Source organism: Rhinolophus ferrumequinum, chromosome 24 (genome assembly GCF_004115265.2).
Source record: "Rhinolophus ferrumequinum isolate MPI-CBG mRhiFer1 chromosome 24, mRhiFer1_v1.p, whole genome shotgun sequence".
Classification (NCBI taxonomy): Eukaryota; Metazoa; Chordata; class Mammalia; order Chiroptera; family Rhinolophidae; genus Rhinolophus; species Rhinolophus ferrumequinum.
Window position 1 is genome coordinate 13,074,372 of NC_046307.1, and position 21,513 is coordinate 13,095,884.

The following is a 21,513-nucleotide window of genomic DNA, read 5'->3' on the forward strand; positions in this document are numbered from 1 at the left end:
ATTATTTATTACACTATGATGTCACCAAGGAAAACATGCTTTGTTTCTTAGACTTTAAAACTGATTAGACTTCTATATTTCACTGTCAGAGTAAATGCCCCTGCCCGAAAATAAGTTTAGGAAGCTTTTTCCGCAAATGATCTATTGAGTTCTATGTAAAGTGAAATATACATTGAGTACGCCAAGGAACGAAGCCGTGCCTGTCAGCAGTGATGGAGGGCAGTGGGCGATGGGGAAAGAGCAGTTCTCAAACTTTTTGGTCTCAAGACCTTTTGTTTATGTGGATGACATATATGTTATATTAAAAATGGAGAGTTATAAAATATTCATTTAAAAAAATAAACACATAATGTAAACATTAAAAAAAATGTGAGAAAAAAATTACAGCTGATCACTCAGCCATCGGAAACCCACCCATGTGAACAGGGCAGATATCCATTCGCAGTGAAGGAAGGAACAGAGAGCACTTACAAAAATCCGGTTTCTTTCTGTTAAAGGGTAACTTTTTTAAGGTATATTATAACTCAGACAAATACAAATCAAAGTTTTTATGTAACTCATTAATTAAAGGCAGAACCAGTAAGATGTTAAAAACTGATTCAAGAGGTAACCAGAAATACTGAAATGAATTTGTTAATGGATGCAAAACTAGTTACTTGTGTGAGTGTGTGAGTGTGTGTGTGTGTGTGTGTGTGTGTGTGTGTGAAATGGCTTCTCTTCTTTGGGCTTCAGGTCCTTGTCTGTTTAAAAAAAAAATTTAAGGAGTTGGCTTAGATGACTTGAAGCTTGCCTTGATCTTTGACAGCCTGGTTAAGAACCAGCTTCCAGAGGCCAGATGCTGAGTCACAGATCCCTGCAGGTAACAGAGCCCTTTCAGCCATCTGCACTCATGATCACATCACATAAATTCTGTTCTGACACAGCAGGCCATGCCCTGATGAGGGAGACCATTTTTCTAATGAATCATTCCAGGACAATTTGCCTTTTTGCACTACTACTGGAAATAGGACTATACTGAATTTCCCCAGCTTCTGTCATGACCAATAAGCATCATTTAATTTTTAAATAACTGACTGAAACTAGAGAGAGAAGTAGTCTGGAGCTATGAAACAAAACAAAGTAGTTGGCCTATATAAGATGCTCAAAAAAATACCGGCTAAGTTGAATGGCTTTTGAAATTTTTATACCATGGGGTAGGGAGAGAGTGTGATCAGTTGCATTTAGTTTACTGTATTGTAGTGATCCTGTATTATTTACTTAAGGAATCACTTACTCAGGAAAACTAAAGATTACTAAGGATTGCATTTAAGATACACTTAGTTTTCTGTAACTGTAGGATGACACTTACGTTCTTTCCTTTTATTGGCTCTTCCATAGCACTCTCCAGCAGCTAAATACTGGGAACACAGTAGATCTTCAATCAAAGTTTGGTGTTTAACCATATCATTTAATTTTTTAAATACTTTTTTTCTATTAGAGTTGACATACAGTATTATATTAGTTTCAGGTGTACCACATAGTGATTAGACATTTACATAACTTATGAAGTAATCACCCCGGTAAATCTAGTACCTAAATGACACATACGTAGTTATTACAATATTATTGACTATATTCCTTATGCTATACTTTACATCCCCATGGCTATTTTGTAACTACCAATTTGTACTTCTTAATCCCTTCCCCATTTTCACACATCACCCCAATCACCCCCTCCCATCTGGCAACCATCAAAATGTTCTCTGTATCTATGACTTTGTTTCTGATTTCTTTTTGTGGGGGGAAAGGGGAACAGGACTTTATTGGGGAACAGTGTGTACTTCCAGGACTTTTTCCCAAGTCAAGTTATCCTTTCAATCTTAGTTGTGGAGGGTGCCGTTCAGCTTCAAGTTGTTGTCCTTTCAGTCTTAGTTGTGGAGGGCGCAGCTCAGCCCCAGGTCCAGTTGCCGTTGCTAGTTGCAGGGGGCGCAGCCCACCATCCCTTGCGGGAACCGGCAACCTTGTGGTTGAGAGGACACACTCCAACCAACTGAGCCATCCGGGAGCTCAGCGGCAGCTCAATTCAAGGTGCCGTGTTCAATCTTAGTTGCAGGGGATGGAGCCCACCATCCCTTGTGGGACTCGAGGAGTTAAACCGGCAACCTTGTGGTTGAGAGCCCACTGGCCCATGTGGGAATCGAAGTGGCAGCCTTCGGAGTTAGGAGCATGGAACACCAACCACCTGAGCCACTGGGCCGGCCCTGGTTTGTTTCTTATATACTACATATAAGTGAAATCATTTGGTATTTGTCTTTCTATGTCTGACCTATTTCACTTACCATAATACCCTCTAGATCATCCATGTTGTTGAAGATGGCAAGGTTTCGTTCTTTTTTTTGGCTCAGTAATATTCCATTGTATATATGTACCACTTCTTTATCCATTCATCTATCAATGGACACTTAGGTTGCTTCCATATCTTGGCTATTGTAAATAATGCTGCAATGAACATATGGCTGCATGAGTCTTTTTGAGTTAGTGTTTTCAGTTTCTTCAGATAAATACCCAGAAGTGCAGAAGTGGAACTGTTGGGTCCTTCTTTGTCTCTTGTTAGAGCCTTTGTGTTAAAGTCTGTTTTGTCTGGTATAAGTATTACTACCCCAGCTTTTTTTGCTTGTCTCCACTTTCATTAAATATCTTTTCCATCCCTTTACCTTCAGTCTGTGTGTGCCTTTCAACCTGAAGTGAGTCTCTTGTAGGCAGCATATGTATGTGTCTTGTTTTCTTATCCATTCAGCCACCCTATGTCTTTTGATTGGAGCATTCAATCCATTTACATTTAAAGTAATTGTTGATAGATATGTAGTTATTGCCATTTAATTATTCATAGTTTTGATCCTTCTTCTTCTTCTCCTTCTCCTTCTTTCCCTCTTTCTCTCTCTCCCCCTCCCTTCCCCCTCCTCCTCCTCCCCTTCCTCCTCCTCCTTCTTCTTCTCCTTATAGAAGTCCCTTTAGCATTTCTTGTAATGCTGGTTTGGTGGTAATGAACTCCTTTAGGTTTTTCTTATGTGGGATAACCATGTAATTTATTACAGAGAGTAAAAGGTTATACTTGTCATGGAAATTTTCAGTTTATCCATGATAACAGAAAGTTTCTTCATTTATTGGACCGAAATTTTTTCAATTAAATTTATTGAGGTGACATTGGTTAATAAGATTATGTTTCAAGTGTACAATTCTATAACACATCCTCTGTATATGGCATTGTGTGCTCACCACCCAATGTCTAATCTCCTTCCTCACCATATATTTGGCACCTTTTACCCTCTATAACCTCCCACAACCCCCCTCCCCCTCTGGTAACCACCATGGACCTAAAGTCTTTTTATTGTATTTAGATGTACTGATCAATCCAGGACAATCAAAAGTACATCTACCAACAGTGTGTAAAACAGAAGTCTTAAGCTTCCAAGAAAATAATGTGCTGTTCCACATACCTCTCCATAAAGATTTACAATCTACAAAGATTCTCCAACAAAGCCAATGCTAAAATTAATATTAGATTTCTGTAATCAGTAAAGTTGTAATCCTGACCAAGCAACTGTAACTATCCCCTATCTCCTATACTAAACGGGCAGCTTGAATTTCCTTGAAATGCCAATACCAAAATTCTTTACATTCCAGCTAAAAATGTTTTGCTCACCATGAGACTTTGGCCTCTGCCCTGCCTTTTATCTCGTTTCCATTTAGATTTGATGTATAATTATTAGTGGTTAACTCAGGGTTACGTATTGTTTTGTCATTCTGTTGGGAGGATGCACACTCCCCACGTGTGGTTAATTGAAAGCGGGGGCTGCACCAGAGTGGGGGAATAAGGAGACCCTTCCCCATCCTTTCTAGTTGATACCCCAGCCTCTTTGCACACAGCTGTCATTCCAGTTTACGCTCCTCCTTGCCAGAGAGCAGTGATCTACTTCAAACAAACCCAGCCTCAAGGGGCCCTTTGTGGGGACAACAGCAGCAGAAAAGCAGACAGACAACGTGGAAGCTGTGAGTACCTTTGAAACCAAGGCTGCTGGTTGGCTGGGTTTTCTCATAGCATAATGATCCTACAAATGAGGACAATCAAATGTTCCTAATTGGGCACAAGACAGAGAATACAGTCCTGATGCTTTTAATTTATAGGAAGCTAGTATAGTGGCTTCCTATCTCTACTCTCAGGACCAAATATATTCACTCATTCACTCACTCACTCACTCACTCACTCACTCATCAATGAACATTTATCTAACATCTATTATTAAAGCACTAAGCAAAATGCAAAAGGAGATTCAAAGATATAGTGGAACTCCGTATTTCCTGGCTCCAACCCTCTGGAGCTGCTAAAGCCCCTGCACTTCCCAGCACTCCCGTCTCCAGTCATATGTACCTTGTAAGTGCCATGTTGGGTGTGTGGGAGATTGGAGAAAGAACAATTCTTTCATTCTCTTCAATGTTATCTGGGCTTTAGACTCTCTACTCTGCAGAAGCCAGGCAGAATTTGAAGAAAGATCGGTAAAAGGGCTGCTGGTAACATTAAAACTGGAAATGACAACTATCTATCAGGAAACGATAATGAGAAACTGTACTAATATAGCCAGAATGAAAGGAAAAGAGTTGTGTTAAAAAAGAGTCATGAAAGGAGAACAATAAATAGCTGATCTCGACCAGGGGTGGGATATTGGCTCACCTTTTAGAGCTCTGCTCAAAAAGTCCAGAGCCAATACCTACCTGTAAAGGATCCCTGGGGACTAGATTAAAACATTTATTAAGTATGTTATGGTAAATGCAGGGAAACAGGTGGAGACAGAATAAGCATTACTGAAGACGTATTTGATCTCTTCTTCTATCCCATATATTCAGTCAAAAACCTAAGGAAACCCAAGGAATTTGTTTTTGTGTACTGAGTCTGTGGTTAATTTTTTCCTCTCACTTCTCTGCCATATTTTACAAATATTCTATAACAAGAGTGAATTTTTTATTGCAACATTTAAATAATTATTTTATAAAAATAGAATAAACCTCCAGACTTGGAGAGCTCTGTGTCAGACTGGACATTGCTGAGTGGACCACGAAATCCCAGAGCTCCCACAGCTCTTAAAACCAACTGCTCTTAACACCAATGTCTGGATCTATTGGCTTTTCTGAATCCAGCAGTTAACAAGGGGATAACATCAGCCTTCCTTACAGACTTGTTCTGAAGGTCACGAGATAAATATGGGAAAGTGTTTGTGAGTAGCAAGCACTTAATCAGTGTAAAGTAGCATTATTCCAGTAAAGGCAACTTGCTATAAAATTAAAAGGGATAAATATAAAGAAGATACCGGTTTGCATGGAGTTCCCCTCCATTTTAGTTCAAATGAGATCCACAGATTAAGTCTGATTGGCAAAGGCTCTCTGCTCGGGACATCTGAAGCAACAATAGAAACAGAAATCCAGCAAAGGAATTTAAACTCCTAAGAATCTTTACACCATGTAGGTTATTTGGATCATTGTAAAATCATCAGGTCCTAGAACAGAGTTCCTGAGTGGTCTTCCCACTTTTCCAACTCTGGTAGCATCTGATCCCTTGGGGGAAACACTGACACTCAGCTGACATGGAAGAGTCCTGGGAAAGATATATTTGAAACGAGAAGAGATCGAGTTTGATTTCCCCTGAGATTGGCCCTGAGTTTGGTTTCGAGTTCTCACCTTGATGTACTTAGCTATGTCCTAGAGGAATTGGAGGGGCTAATTAACTGAGCCTGACAAGAAGCCATGTATCAGGACAGGGCTACAGATTTTTACTGACACTAGTCCACGGCCAAATCCGTTTCTCATTCTGGCTCCTATCTGCACGATGCATTAGGAGAATGGATGATGTCAACACCAGCCGAGAAGACGAGTTATCTCAATACTCAAACCCTGGCAGGAGAATTTGTGCCCTGCTCTATTTTTAGTGTTTTTCTACGTTAATAATCCAGTCGGCTGAAGAAACGCCAGCAACCTGATGTTCTCTGAGCTCACCACCCTTATTTATCCCTTAGCTATTGGCAAGACATTTAGTCACCTGGGGGAAAATTTACTAGGAGCTTGGGGTTCCATCATTTATAAACTTTCTGAGTTAACACAGGATTATTATCCCAACCCAAGTAGAAGTGTGGGCCTCACTATTCCATTAGTAGCAACCTTTTATTCAAGGGAGAAAAACAAAGAAAGAGAGGTCGCTAATAAAAACAGGTATGTATAGCCTGTCATTTTTATCAGCAGGGTTAAGGATGGGGTGAAAAGCAAGAACTCTGCTTTACGTCTCATGAAATGCTAGACCTTAAATTAGGGCACACATTCTGCTCATCTTAAACTTCGAATTGACTATTCTTAGAATTCACAATGAACAGGGAGTGCCTTTTCACAAAGATGCAGAAAGTGAACTATCAAAAGATTAGTCAGTCATTTCCACATTTTTGCACTAGGATTTAACCCCAAATATTTAATTTTATTTCAATCTCATACAGCTTGTGAGGACAGATTTATCCAACGCCAGCTGTCCTCCTATTTAAAAACTGCACAACGAAGACAAAATTAGAATCAAGTGAGGATCATATTCCTCAGCAAGAATAAGCTCTATGTCCCACTGACGCCCAGAGCCACTGACAAACCAAGTACCAGCACACTGTTGTTCTTCTTGGACAGTTCCTAAGCGGGCACAATGTGGTAGATACCGTACAGATGCCCCCAAAAAGCATGAGCCCCAAACTTATAGAATTATACCCCTGGGTACAAATTTATTTCCAAGATTATTTCTCACCGAAGTGGGAAGAAAGCGTATACTGGTTTTTTTTGGGGGGGGTGGAAGGGTTACGTATACTGTTTTGACAGAGAGAGTGAGTGATGCCAACTATCACAACCCTCCTCCAATTTTTTTTTTTTTTTTGGAGTTTTCCACTTCAGGAATTTTCCAAATTTGTATGAGGCTCAAGTTAGACTGAAGTCTGGGTAAGATACAACTATTCATTAAATCAAACAGGAAAGACCAATGTCATCATCTTGATGCTAGATATTGGGTGTGACAATGTATTGTGTAAAAAAATAACAATAACAAAGAATAATCTCACAATTCTAAAGATGATTAGTTAAACATTCACCTTGAATGGAGTCTAATTGTAAAAGTGCAGCTATAAAAATACATTGTGAATATTCTCTGTTCAGTTTGGTAGGTCATATTCCTCAACAGGCATTTTACAAGAAGAGAAAGCAAAAGTGACCAATAAACACACAAAAATGTGCACCTCATTTATGATTAAAGAAATGCAAGTCTACAAAACAAGGAGATATCATATTATGAGGATTATAAGGAAGCTATTCTTAAATAACTACTGAAAATGTACCCTTTAGAAAAGGGCAATTTGGCCATAACTATTAAAATTTAAAATGCATGCGCTTTTCCCCCTGTAATCCCACTGCTACAGATATACTTAGAAAAGTATGCAGAGATATATTTATAAAGATGCTCACTGAAGTGTCATTTTTAACAACCCACATATTCTTCAACAGAGAACTGATTAACTATTATAAACCATATTAAAAAAATTCTATGCAGGAATTTAGAAGAATAAATTAGATGTTTATGTGCTGTTATTAAATGACACAGATATATTAAGTGGAAAGCCAGATATATATTATATATGCATATATAATATATACATAAAATATATATATATAAATAATATACAAAACATATTTTATACATATTATATATATATATATATATACACACACAGAATATGACTGCATTTATGAAAAAATAAAGCTACACACATAATCGTATGTGTGTATAATTATATCTTGAAGGATATTAAGAAACAAAGTTAATAGTAGAAATTGGAGCCTGGAAAAGGTCAACTTTTACTTTTCATTTTATACCTTATATAGTCTTTTAATTTTCATCCTAAGCATCTACTACTTTTATTTTTAAAAATCTTTTTGCACTCATAGGTTTATTTCAATTTTCTGGAAAATTCATTTGCAAAAAACATCCCAAGTACCTAGAAGCACCTTATGAATCAAAAAAATTAAATTATACTCAGAGTAGTTTTACTATTGACTATATTTTATTAAGTATTCTAATTCTTTGAAAATTGGTAATTCCTATAGTTCAGTAGAATTGGCCGGAATTCCATGCACTTACTAGGACATATAACAAAAAGGGAACTGTTTTCATCTATCACTTTTATTTTGAAAATGGATTTGACCTTCCAGGATATATTTCTTCATACTTTGGTGTCATTTTAATGATTTGAAAAGATTTAATATCATAAGATCTAATGTCAGGAGACTATTAAACATGACAGTACTCTGAGGACATTACATTCATAATGGGAACTTGGACCTCAGGTTCAAGAATCCAAGGATGTAACACTGAGTAAATGGCAGGCAAGCATGTTCTGATGTGGAAAGGCACTCTGTAAATTACTAAATGAACAGACAATCAGATAGTAGAATAGTAGTAAATGTTGTTGGGGTTACTGCCTTATCTGATCTCACCAAGCCTCAGGCTAGACAAAACTACTCAATTATCTGCATTTTGATATACTACACAGATGTAGGCTGAGGTGGTGATTTTCATTTCCTTCTCTTACTTTTGTCAGACCCTACAGAGAGGATGGATCCCCATGATTATGTTTGTGTATATAATTAAGTATATTATTACTTTATATAATTTTAGTATATTATTACTTTTGACTATGTGAATGTATGTATATAGTTTTTAAAAAATGGACCTCAGGTGCATAACACATAATAATTCCTATTTTGAATTAAATTATAAATTAATATGTATGCCACTCTTCTACTTTAGTTACTGCTTTATTTTATTTATTTTTAATAACAAATCCCATGACTCAACCCAAGAACTAGAACAATACCAATAACTCACATTATGTATGTCCTCCCCTAACTTTTGTAATCACTATCCTATATTTTGCATTTATCACGTCCCAGCATTTTAAATAGTCTAATTGAGGGTGAACTATTTTATCCTAAGTTAAAATAGGAGAGTTAAGCAGAATTCACCCACCCATTAACATTACAATGAATCTGAAGGGCAGGACCTTGTATTAGCCCCTCTGGGAGCTACCCAGATACCTGAGACAGCAAAGCGCTGCACCTGGCACTCAGCACATGTTGTTGAGCTGGATCTATCAGAAAAGTTTACCAAGTACATAGTTTATGGTTATATCCTTAAATAAACAAGGGAATGACAAGAATCTTAGAATTTGGATGGACTAATGAGATTTATGACCCAAACAACTTCCCAGCCCCCCCACCCAGGGCCAGTATGTAAAGCGTCCTTGTGGCCAGTCCTCTCCTCTCTCCTTTCTGCAAATTTTTCTCATTTGCCATTAAAGACCAGGAGTTGTGTCTCTACTCCTTGACACCTAATATGAAACTTCAACCCCACCTGTCCTATACATGATGACAGATAAATCTCCCTTAAGTACAGGTCCTATCTTGTCACTGTATAACCCGTACAGAAACCTGCAATGATTCCTTAACACATAATAGCATTTAAATCCTTCCCCTAGTGCTCAAGGCTCTTTGAGATCTGATCCTAACCAATCTTTTCACCCTTCTGTCTCCTGCCAAACTGACTTACTTGCTATTGCCTGTGCATGCCTCTCATTTGAACCAGTGTGAAGCCTGCTCATGCTGTTTGTCAAAGCCTAGTCCAGGGACCAGCAGCATCAGTTTCCTCTGGGAGCCTGTGAGAAATGCAGGATCTCAGGCCCCAACCTGGACCTACAGATTCAGAATCTGCATTTTAATGAGACTTTCAGGTGATGCATGTTCACATTAAATTTTAAGAACCACTGTAAAACCATAAAATGCTTTTCCATGGTGCTTGAGGGGCTATTATTGTCATTATTAATTTCCCTACAGAACATGTGCGCACCTGGAAAGCAAAGGGCTATCCAAATTACGTGCCTAAGATACACTGTCCAGCCCTCAGAAACAAAGGAATACATTGAGTGGCTACCCAATAAAGACCTACAGATTGACTAATTTAAGTTCTGCAGCTTAAAGGGTGACCAAAATCACCATCCTTCAGTCTTGTCTGACAAACCAAGCCCAACATAGACCTCATACCCACACAAACACAAAGAGATATACACACACAGGGTCATTTGTGGATAGGATTCCTAACAGGAAAGAAACATGCAAAATAATGTGATACTACAGCCTGACATGAATATCAAAACTGTTTTTAAATCAATCACTCTAAATTCCCTTTAAACCAAAACTGAGGGGCTAAATTTACTTGATGGGCTCCAAGTTCCTTTTGGGCTCTAATATTCAATGATTTTGTGCTTCTAGGGGACATCACTTCTGCACTGTCCCAGATGTGACTGTACGAACCAGGGATTAAGCGCGAAGCTGCAAAGCCTGACTTCCTCTCGCAGCTCTCTCTAAAGCCCAGCTTCTCTATAACCTCCCTGAAAAGCTCCTGCTCTGCACATGTCCACTATCCTGACACCACCAGCCAACCCCCTGGCACTTCAAACTGCCCCTTGCCTTCACAAGCTTGTCACTGCCACACTTCTCTCCCTGCTGTGTACTCAGCTTCTCAGTCTCTGACACAGTCCAACACTGCCAAGGTGACAGTGAGCTAAACAAAAACTGTGCTAAAAGAAGCAAGTTAAGAAAGAAGTATGTCCTACTAACCTATCATAATCACCCTCTTCCCCTCCCCTTGTGTAATTTAGTAACTTTCTTGAAAGAACTGAAGTGGCGTATTGTATCGTTACACCACATTCTGCAGTGAGGGGGCAGGACCTAGTCTCTTAAATATTTTATTTACTGAACACACTTTCAGTTCTACCTCCGCCAAGACCTATGGTGTGGATCTTTAAGGCTTTGACCTAAAGCTATTTCACATCTCAAAATGGAATCATTACAGTTACCACACATCTCTGTCACATTTTGCAAAAGATTTTCACATACTCAACACCACATATACTTTCTTATCTCAACACCACATATACTTTCTTGTACATCTAAGCAATAAGCAGAGACCACTGTCAGAATTAAGTTTCTGACCCAGTGTCCTGTACATGAGAATAGTCTTGGTGGACATTTCTGTTCTTATCATTATAAGGCCCCTCCAAACCCAAAGGCTAGTTATAAAGTAGAATTTCAGGCTTTTCCTTAGGACCTACGTCCCCTTTCCTCCTAATTCCCAAGAAGGTCAAAGAAGTATATTTCTTATAACAGAGATTAAGAGCTCTCCGCTCTAGAGATGGACTGTGTGGATTTATTCCTCTCTCCACTGCTTACTAGTTATGTGACTTTGGGCAATTTGTGTAACCTCTCTAAGTTTGTTTCTTTATTTGTAAAAGGAGAAAAATAATAACTCTACATCTTAGATTTTTGTGAAGAATGAATGAGAAAACGCATATGAAGTGGTTAGTACAGTGCCTTAACCTCATTTTACAATTGCTAAAATTCAAGTTCAGAGAGACTTGTGCCTGGTATTTTACTTTATTTTTAATTTGCAAAGCCTGCTTCATGCTACAGACTCTCCTGTCTAGGACTCTTCTAGTTACACACAGCTCTCGCACATGCCGCTGCCTGTGTGGTGGGTAACCCGACTCCCAGCTAACGACAGTATGTGGTGCTAGCTGTCCTTGCCCACACGGTAAGCCTCATGCAATAACTGCGTGTGTGCGCAGCGCAAGCCGACACGGAACAGCCTCTTTTTAGAAACCGGGCATGATCTTGTATCATGAAAACTTATGTGCTCACACCAGTGGCATCAGAAAGGACAAACTTTCTCTTTCTATTTTAGGTTACATATCAAAAGAAATCATTGTTTTAGGGTTAAATGTCAGTCTCTGTTGAATTTAGCAGGATGTGAAAGACTTTAGAAGGAAACTAATACCGCCCACCTCCAAGACGATGGTCATTGGCTTATCCGCTTCAAAGTGCCACCACAGAAAGTGCCATTTGGGTTAAAGTAATGGCTCTTCCTGGTTAAAGACAAACGGAGAAGTGGAATGTACTGATGGATAAATGTGTGTCTTTGCCTGACCCAGTCTATCAGAGCATTAATAGAAAACAAATCAGCTTTGACGTGGGCCTGAGTAAGGGGTAGCTCTGGAGGGCTAAATCTAAAGGAAGGAAACACTAAGTGTGAGGGACAGGTTCTGAGGAGGGAGCAGACAAAAGAGGGGGGAGAGCTTGCAAAATACAAACTGTCGATTGGGCAGTTCCACCAAAAGCGGGATGATACTTGACTGCTTCCAAGACAGTAAGGCTCCTGACTCCAGGCAAGTTTTCTCCTGACATCTGTCATCAGCAGTCACAGCAGGTGCTGCAGAATGAGACCAGGAAGTACTGTAGATTATTCTCCTGGAGTCTGGGCCTCTGCCACCACGGCTCCTTTGCCCCAGGACTGGTTCAATTTCAAAATTTTATCCTCAAATAAGAAAAAAAAAAAAAACCCTAAACCCCATCTTTAGCTACATTCAAAAGTTCTCTAACAATAACAAGTAAAAAGTAGCTTGCCGCATAATTCAAACCAATCATGTTTATCGTAGTATTTGAGCCCTAAGGGCTGCATTTTTTATTTAGAAGAATTCTACAAATTAAGTCTTTTAAAATTAGTTCCTATGCTGCCATAATTGAGGACCCAAGAAATCACTAAAAAACAAAGTGGGGGAAGTTTTTCTTTAAAAGAGAGATGATTCTTGAAACATTAGCTCTTAGAACCCTAAGCTTCCATGTGAGAAAGCCAACTACTCTGAGGTCGCCACGGTTGGAACAGCCCACGCCACGCGGAGAGGCCTTAGAGGATTAGACACCATATGGAGAGACAGACAGACAGACGGGCAGGCACAAAGTAGCCCCAAGGTGCCAGACATGTGAGTGAAGAAACCACCTTGGAAAAATGCATTCTTTAGGCCCAGGTGCCCCAGTTGACAACACGTGGATCAGAGATGAAGCGCCCAGCTAATGCCTCTCAAATTCCTGACCTAAAACATCAAGTCAGAGGAGAGATTATATGCTCCAAAGGAGCCCCTCAGTGAGCAAGAGTTTCAAGATATGTCCCAGTTGTTTCCATGCTACTAGGACCTCAGCATCAGGGGGAGGAAGTAGTGACATTCCTAATTTATGAGCAGGCATCGTTTCCTTTGATGGAGAAGCAGTCTGAGAAAGGCCATGGACATGTGGACCTTGACAACAGGAAAACAAGTACAGTAAGGGTTGAGCCCCTTAAATATCCAAATAGAAATCTGTATGCTAGTTAGAGTGCAGTCGTTATGTTTTAAAATGGAGTAAGTGGTTTTATATCAAAACACCATTTAGCCATTGGAGGAACCAGGACAGTGAGTACTGTACTCTACCCTGGAGGCACACGATTAATAATCTCCTTGGCAAAGATCTCCTCCTTGGCACTGTGTAAAATCAAGAAAGTTGACAAAACACTGGGGAAGAGGCAAACATTAAGTATGATCAGTAAAATTTCTACTTATCTAGAAAACAATAGCTCGCCCTTCACATTACTGTGTTGAAAATAAAAAGAGGTGATATCTTTTTCTGAAAAGCAAGAGAGAGAAGAACAAAAGACAGACAGAGCCAAACATGAAGACAGTATGGTTAAGAAAAAAAAAAAAATGAAGAGATCGGGAAAAATAAAAGCCCACTGTTGCTAGAAAATGGTCTCGATAAACACAGGAAGAAATGGTGAAGTGAGTGTTTATAATTTCCCATACACCAAAACTTCCTCACTTACTTTTCAAAACCATCACCAAAATACTCAGTGGATGTCAAATATCATCTTTTCTTCAAACAGCTTGAAAATGCTCACAAGTGAAATTCATTCATTTTTACAGCAACTGACACCAGTGGGCCATAGAAAGCTGAAGCTCTGGACTTGTTCAAAAACACACAACTCACAACTCCTTTTCGAACTTAACTCATGTACCTCTTTCCTGAACTAGTTTTTCTTCTTCCTCTTGCTCTTGTTAGGTATAATACAAAATAATAAAATAAGTATCTTTCACAACACCTGTTGCTTTGTGGACACTTCAAATTAATTATCTTTTTGTGAATAAAGGTTACTTAATATGGCATCTGTTATCAAATAGTAGATAAACAAATCTAAAATAGACAAAATCATAAAATAAACAAAAGAAAATGAATTGGAACAGCACGATAAACTTCTACATCAAATCAAATAAGTAACATTTAAATGTAGCGCATCAAGTTTAGCTTATTGTGTGAATTTTCACTAAGTATTCTCACTAATGTGACATTTTAAAACATTTGAAACATATGTTGCTAACCTGCCTTACCTCACTTCTCTTTCCCCAATTTTTGCTTAATGCAGCTATTATCGGATTCTTCAGTTGTTCACTTTTAAATAGATCTAATGTTCTATTTTTCAGACCACTGCTCTTACGCTATACCCATGTAGCTAGCTAGCATCACTCGGCAAACATCCTAGCGATTCAGGCAATGTCCTAAAGGCTTCATCATTGTTCATTTGTATGAGCTCTATGTATCTTGTCATCTTTCCATGGTAAGATTGCCAAGGTCTTGGACTCTTCATTTGGTGGAGTCTAATTCTGTTCTCTTTACAAAGAGCTCGGGTTACACTCAGCAAAGGTTACCATTTACGTGAGAGATGAAGCCTGCTAGTGTAACTCATCACCAGAGAAAAATCCCCAGCTATTTTTTCTCTCAAGGACATCCCCAGTGCTACCTAAAATCAAGAAGGAACTTCAGGACAGGTCACATGTACAGCCTACGTAAATTCTGAACCCACATTTTCATCCTAATACTCTGGCGTTTGGTAGTATTTCATAGCAGTCCAGCAAAAGGGTTTTTTACTTTTGAAAACCTTCTTTTCTATTCCCAGAGAAAAATACATAAAAATCAAATGTAAGACTACAATGGTTTCCCACAGCTAGAAAGTAATGGTAATACTACAAACAGCATTTTGAAATTATAAACATTACTATAAATTTACTAAGAGAAAATTTCCAATAGTTTCCAGTAGTTCCATTAATTTATAATGTTTCTGCATAAATTTATTGAGATGACTTGTTTTTATAGTGAAAATAATGTAGTGGGGCAACAACTTTGAAGACTCTTTAAAGCTGTCATAACCAAACTTTGGATATTTACTAGAATTTTGAAATAAGAAAGTATCAATATTACTTTTCAGTTCAATTAGTCTTGATGAAGAACAGTTATTATATGAGTTTTAAGGGTCTTGATAATGTGGGATCTATCCTTTTTCTAAAACCATGATGTTCATTACTGCTCAGTGCTCTTCCATTGTGTTTTATTTCTCAAAATAATGTAATTCTACGGAAAATACAATTAGTGGAATCTTTTACTCGATATAAGTTTGAATAAAATCTTACTTTCCTCCCTCCCTCCCTCTATCCTTCCTCTTCCCTCCCTTCCCCTTCTTTTCCTTTTTTCCTTCCTTCATTTCTTTCTCTTTTTTTTGAGACAAGAAGCTTCCTTAATAGCATAATATTTACAGCGCTTTCTAACTTATTTTTCTAATAATGGATATAACAGTGTGATGACGTTTACATGCTCTGTAAGCAAAACTCTATTAAAGAACCTGAAGAAATGCTTGGCTGATTAACATTTCTCTTGGTCTTAAATTGTCTCCAACATATTTTCCAGTGACTTTACACCATTAATGGATCTTATTAAAATATACGAGTGTCTGTATGGTTAGCAACAGTGTTGTATTATTGTCACATATCAGTATGCATTTTTGGTCAAAAATATAAACAGATATGTGTGTGAAACAACTCATTTTACAGAATGATCATATATCTAATCATTTCACATAACTGAAAATGTGCTGTATGTTGCATTTTATTCTCATATCTACTTTTCTATTATCTATATATACCGGTTGTCTTCAGTGCCTTTTTCCTTTTGTATAATTGTATTACAAAAAGAAATTACTGACCTCTGTGTAAACAATGTAAAAACTGTTAAAATTATTAATCCAAGGAGGTTTTAATGGCAGTTTAATTTTCCAGAGAATAAATTTTGCGTGGGTTAAAAGTTAAAAAAAAAAAAAAGACTACAGTGGCTTTAGCAAGAGAACTCAATACTTAAGAGGGAGCTTTCTTTTACAAAGTATTCCTTTTATGAAAGGGGGAATGGTTGGCATGTTTGGTTTTATCACTTACCCAATGATTTCTGCAAGATTTCTTTTCATAAATAAATAACATTTTAAACTGTTTAAGTAATTCTAAAGCTCGGCTCATCTTTCAAACCTCTGCAATCCAGAGTGCAGTCTAAGCCAGTCCTAAGTGCTGACTGCGTTTGCTTTTAGCTCCAACGTTCATCTTTCTCTTAATCTCTCATGAAATTTCATCTATTCTACTAATTATGAAAAACAGAGATTTAAAGCATGATTAAACCCTGAGGTTTAAAAAATATTTAAAAAAAGCAAACAGACCTAAAAGACACCTTAGGGACTGTCTCACTCGTCATTAGATATGAGATCACTAAGATCCCGGTGTTGCCCAAGGTCATATAACTAATTAATGACGGATCTAGAATCAAATCTGTATTTCCTCCATCCTGAACTAGTGCTTTCTCTCCCATACTACATGGCTGGCCTTTCTATATTTCTATCCATTTCTGTACAATCTTCAGACAAAGACTGTTTAACTCATGCTGACCAGTGGCAAATCCCAAAGTAAGAGGCAGCACATTTCTTGGTTCGATTATCACTGTCTCGTTTCATTGGTTGAAGACCAGGACTAGGAGATGGGAAGTCCTGCTTAGCCTCCTCAGGTAATGGAGTAAATGATAAGATGAGCTGTCTAGAGCCTGGCCCATGAGGTTTCATTGTTCATGCTTAGAACTTGAAAACATCTGGAATATTAGGGGGTCCTAGTATTACCTTCCCTTTATAAGGCTTGGATCTTCTCTTTTTTGTTCTCATTAGCCTGGGGACATGGAACAATTTCAAGGTGGGCAAAAACCTGAATCTTATCCACCACCAAAACTATTCTGCTGATGTTTTCTGGCTTCTATTTGAGATATGCAAAGGGGCTTAGAGGAAATTCCAGCCTCTTGAACCAACTGGCCTTGTATTTATTCGTAAGGCATGTTTCTTCCAAGAAGTTCCAAAAGTTTCATACACACTCTCTCACTTAAACTTTCTCTTCCCCCACGGGAAGCATTTCATTTTTACCTTCCTGCCACAGCCAGTTTCCCTGCTGTGTATAGGGTTTCTCTCCAGGGTCTGATATTGAAAGGTTAGACTCTCTAGAAGCCACAGACATTCTCCACTGAAGTCTCAGCCACTATTGCCAACAAAGCAAATCCATTCGTGCAACAATTACTCACTGAACATCTTGTATGTGCCTGGTACTCTTCTAGGCATTATGATACCAGAGTGAACAAAACAGACTATGTCTCTGCCCTCATGGCACTCACATGCAAAGTAAAAGGACTGTTCCATCACCCAATGAATTCAGAACCATATACACAAAGTATCCTGGTTAAAAAAAACAAAAAAAAAAAAAAAAAACCCACCAGTCTCGACTACTCAGACTCATTTTTTTAATTATTAAATTTTAAATTTATCTGGTATTACAGATACCAGATAGCACTCTAATCCATTTGCTAGAGGCCTTTATGGATTGCACTAGAAGTCAGGAGATTTGGATTATAATCCTGACTCTTACCAACAGATTGCATGACCTTGAACAAATAATATAATCTCTCTGACCCTTATTGTTTTATTGTCTGAAGATGTTAGACAAGAAGATTTCCCATATCTTCTCTTGGTCTGCAGTTCTGTAATTGGTTAACTTCACCCAAGATGGCCGGGACAGTGTTAGGACTTACTGGCGAGGTCAGAAGAGGAGGAATCTTTCTTTTATCAATTACTTTTATTTGCGGGATGGAGTTGAGGAAAACAGCGCAAAGCAACACATAACCTCTAGCACAACTATTAATAGCCTCTCCCTATGCAACAATCTATAAAATTAATCAACTCCACACCTACTATGTGTTTGACACTGGGCTACATACTTTGTGGAGAGGAGACAGATGGAAAGATCCCTGATCTTAAGGAGCTTCCAAATGAAAGTACACAATGGTAAACACCCTGTTTCCCCAAAAATGAGACTAGCCGGACAATCAGCTCTAATGAATCTTTTGGAGCAAACATTAATATAAGACCCGGCATTATATTACATATTATATTATATTATATACCTGGTCTTATATTATAAAATAAGACCAGGTCTTATATTAATTTTTGCTCCAAAAGACGCATTAGAGCTGATTGTCCAGCTAGGTCTTATTTTTGGGGAAACACGGCAGCTAAAAACAAAAGTGTGTTAGAGAGGTTATAAATTCACAAGGGAAGAAAATCAAGGACAGCTAGATTAGAAACCTCTGAGAAATGGTGGAACTTCACCTGGATCTACATACAACAACCACTATCACAATAATAATAGTAGCTAATAGTTATTGAGTGCTTGATATGTGGCACAGTGTGAGTTTTAAGTGCTTTCGTGGGCTAGCTCATTTAATCCTCAAAACAACTCTGGAAATAAACACTATTATTGTACCTATTTTGCAAATCAAGAAACCGAGGCTTAGAGGGATACCTAACATACCTAATAAATGGTATAAATCCAGGCAATCTAACCCGAGCATTGCACACCACTGAATGGTTATGGAATGCTTTCCCCACATGTGAAATAAAGGGATAAGCACATCCCTGGCACACAGTTTAGTGTTCCGTAAATGCTAGTTCCTTTTTCTATCCATATCCCACCACTATTCATCCCATCTCTAATTCCCCTCTCCAACTCACATGCATACACCCACACCTCACGCTTTTGAATTTTAACATTTGTCAAAGTTCAGTTGTATGTCCACGCTGAGCAGGAAGCTTTCCTGGGCCACTCAAGCTTCTGTCTCCTCTGAAGTCCTAGCACTTGCTCCTAACAGCCTGTGGGTGACGATGTGCTGTCTTGTCACATCACTGGCATTACTTAATATCTTATGACATTAAAGTTTCTGATGTCTTATGGCATTACTTCAGATGGTATCTATATTATTATTACACATCTTTGCACTACTAAGCTTTTCATATATTGCCACTGTGTCAGCTAACTGCAAACTCCCTTATATTGCTCCTGGGGTCTTGCCATCTGAATATATGCCCTCTAATGATGCCCTCTGAAATGATGTTTTTGGGAAATGACTAAGTGCCCCTCCTGGGCGCAAGTGCTATTGCTCTGTAAAGGTAAACATCTGGAGTTTTTAAACTGAGAATATTAAAGTAGTTCCATCTTAGTCAAGAATTCATATGTTCTGGGTTGACCTGCTGTCTATAACTAACTAGTTTGCTGGTCCTGGTTTGAATACTTGAACTAAATTTTACTAAATTCCAGTGAAATGTAGACAAAATGTCTTTTTTCCCTTTCTAGATACCCAGGGAAGAAAACATTTTCTTCAGGATTTGGAATATGCTACAAAAATGTCAGAGTAAGTACAAAATGTGCATGTCAATGTGCATTTGTTGTATATGAATATAGGGAAATTCCACTTTTAAAAAATGCACCAAAAATATTCCCAAACTTTAAAGTGATTATTTTTATACGTGATTTCTTGTGCACAACTTAAGTGTTTAGTAAAAGCCCGCTGATTATGAAAGACAAAGGAAGTTTAAAGTGAGACTATTAGGAGACATAATCTACTAGTAATTGGTCAAAAAGAAAGAAAGCTGAAATTTTGCAAATCACAAGAAAAATAGGATTATAGGTGAAAAATGGTAATCCATTCAAATGTACACAGTTAGGCATTTCAATCAAAGCTGCCTCTAATCTTTCTTTCACTGGACTGTGTTTGGTTTTGTTTCCCCCACAGGATAAAGAAGAAAACCACCAGAGTTTCGCTAACCATCAATTCCCCCGTTAATGAAACCTCCAACATCAGATCAAGTTATTCTACCTTAGTTCAACCATTGTGTATTGACCCCCAGAGGGTAGGTTTGGCTTTAAAAGCCTGCTGAGGGGTCCCAGTAGTGGAGGCACAGGCCCAGAGGAGAAGTTGCATTGATTAATGCAACTTTCTTGAAAAGTAGTACACATGAAGAGAGCCTCCAGCTGCATGACCTCAGGAAGAATAACAAAAAAAGCCATGGATCTCAGAAATAACTCCATGGTAGTTCTGTGGGTTTGCCATTTGTCTGTGTGCCAGTCCAAAGGGGACAGTTGTTTCTAGGAGCTCAGTCCCATAACAGACTATTCCAACTATCCAAGGAATTAGTTCCCTATTTAAAAAGGGGGGGAGGGGGATATGCTTATTCAAAAACCAAAAAGATACAAGAGCAACTGTATGGGGGGGTGGGGAATCTAGTCAGTAAAATTTAGAAACTTTTAATATACAATCCCATTTCTCAACTGTAATTGCCCAGTGTTCTATTTCACCATCTCAGCTGATGGAATGCTAGAGGGGAGAGTAAAAAAGGTGGCATTGGAGCAGACATCCAAACTGACAGTTAAATTAGAAGCATCTTCCTTTTCAAAATGGAAACAGGGTGTGGTTGCTAGCAGCTGAAACTGATCCAGTTAGTTCATGGCCACGGTGCACCGAGTTTCAGGGCCTTGACAATACAGATTATAGTAGCTCTTCTATTTCCTAAACCAGATGCAGAGCCCCTGCAGCAGCCTGTCAGGACCCACTTGTGTTGCAGCCCCTGTGTTTACCAAGGTAACCTATCCATACTGCATGATGGAGTTTGCATTTGACAGATCCATTACAGGCATATCGAAAGGATAAAGAGGAAGAAAGGGGAAACTACAAAGGACCTCAAGAGCTTATAATTTTGTAAAGGAGAAAACTGAGTTTTTGTCACAGAGCAACCCCTGTCACAGACTGACTGATTTATCCTATGCTCTTTAGCCTGTCGCTCTGTGTCAGTTCTCCAGTTCTGCAGTGCAGTGCTCAGACTGTCCTCTCCAAGCAGATTATGCTCTTGCCTGACCTCAAGTTTTATCAGATCCTCCCAAAGAGCTACAAGATGCCCTTCTGAAGAAAGCAATGAGCAAAGCAATATCTATTTCCTGCTTTGGTCACACTCAGAGACCAGGAATGAGAAGGCTGTTCTATCACCCACCGGCAAACAGCAGGATTCGATCGGCTTTAACCAAGCTAAGGGTGAAATCCTCTGGGCTCTCTGACCGCCGCTCGCTCGTCCCCCCCACCCCCCGAACCACCCCTCCCCAACACCACCACCAATTTCCCAACCTGACAGAACTGGAATCACTGCCCATTGCTGACCCAAGATATGAGAAGCAGGGCAGGGACTTAACCTGTACCCGATACAGAATGGGAGACATAGGAAGCAATGTCATTAAAAGTAAGGAGTACTTCTATCAGTGCTGGAAGCTTGCTTTCAACAGACACTGTCAGGTACATGTACCATTGCCTCCACGAGTCTCC

The 21,513-nt window shown here is 38.7% G+C and overlaps 1 protein-coding gene across 5 annotated transcripts in view; it reads right to left on the bottom strand.

Moving 5' to 3' along the window:
• The window catches only part of KLHL3 (kelch like family member 3), a 251,706-nt gene that overhangs the window by 205,684 nt on the left and 24,509 nt on the right, over positions 1–21,513 (bottom strand). The gene's annotated exons all lie outside the window — the stretch shown is intronic.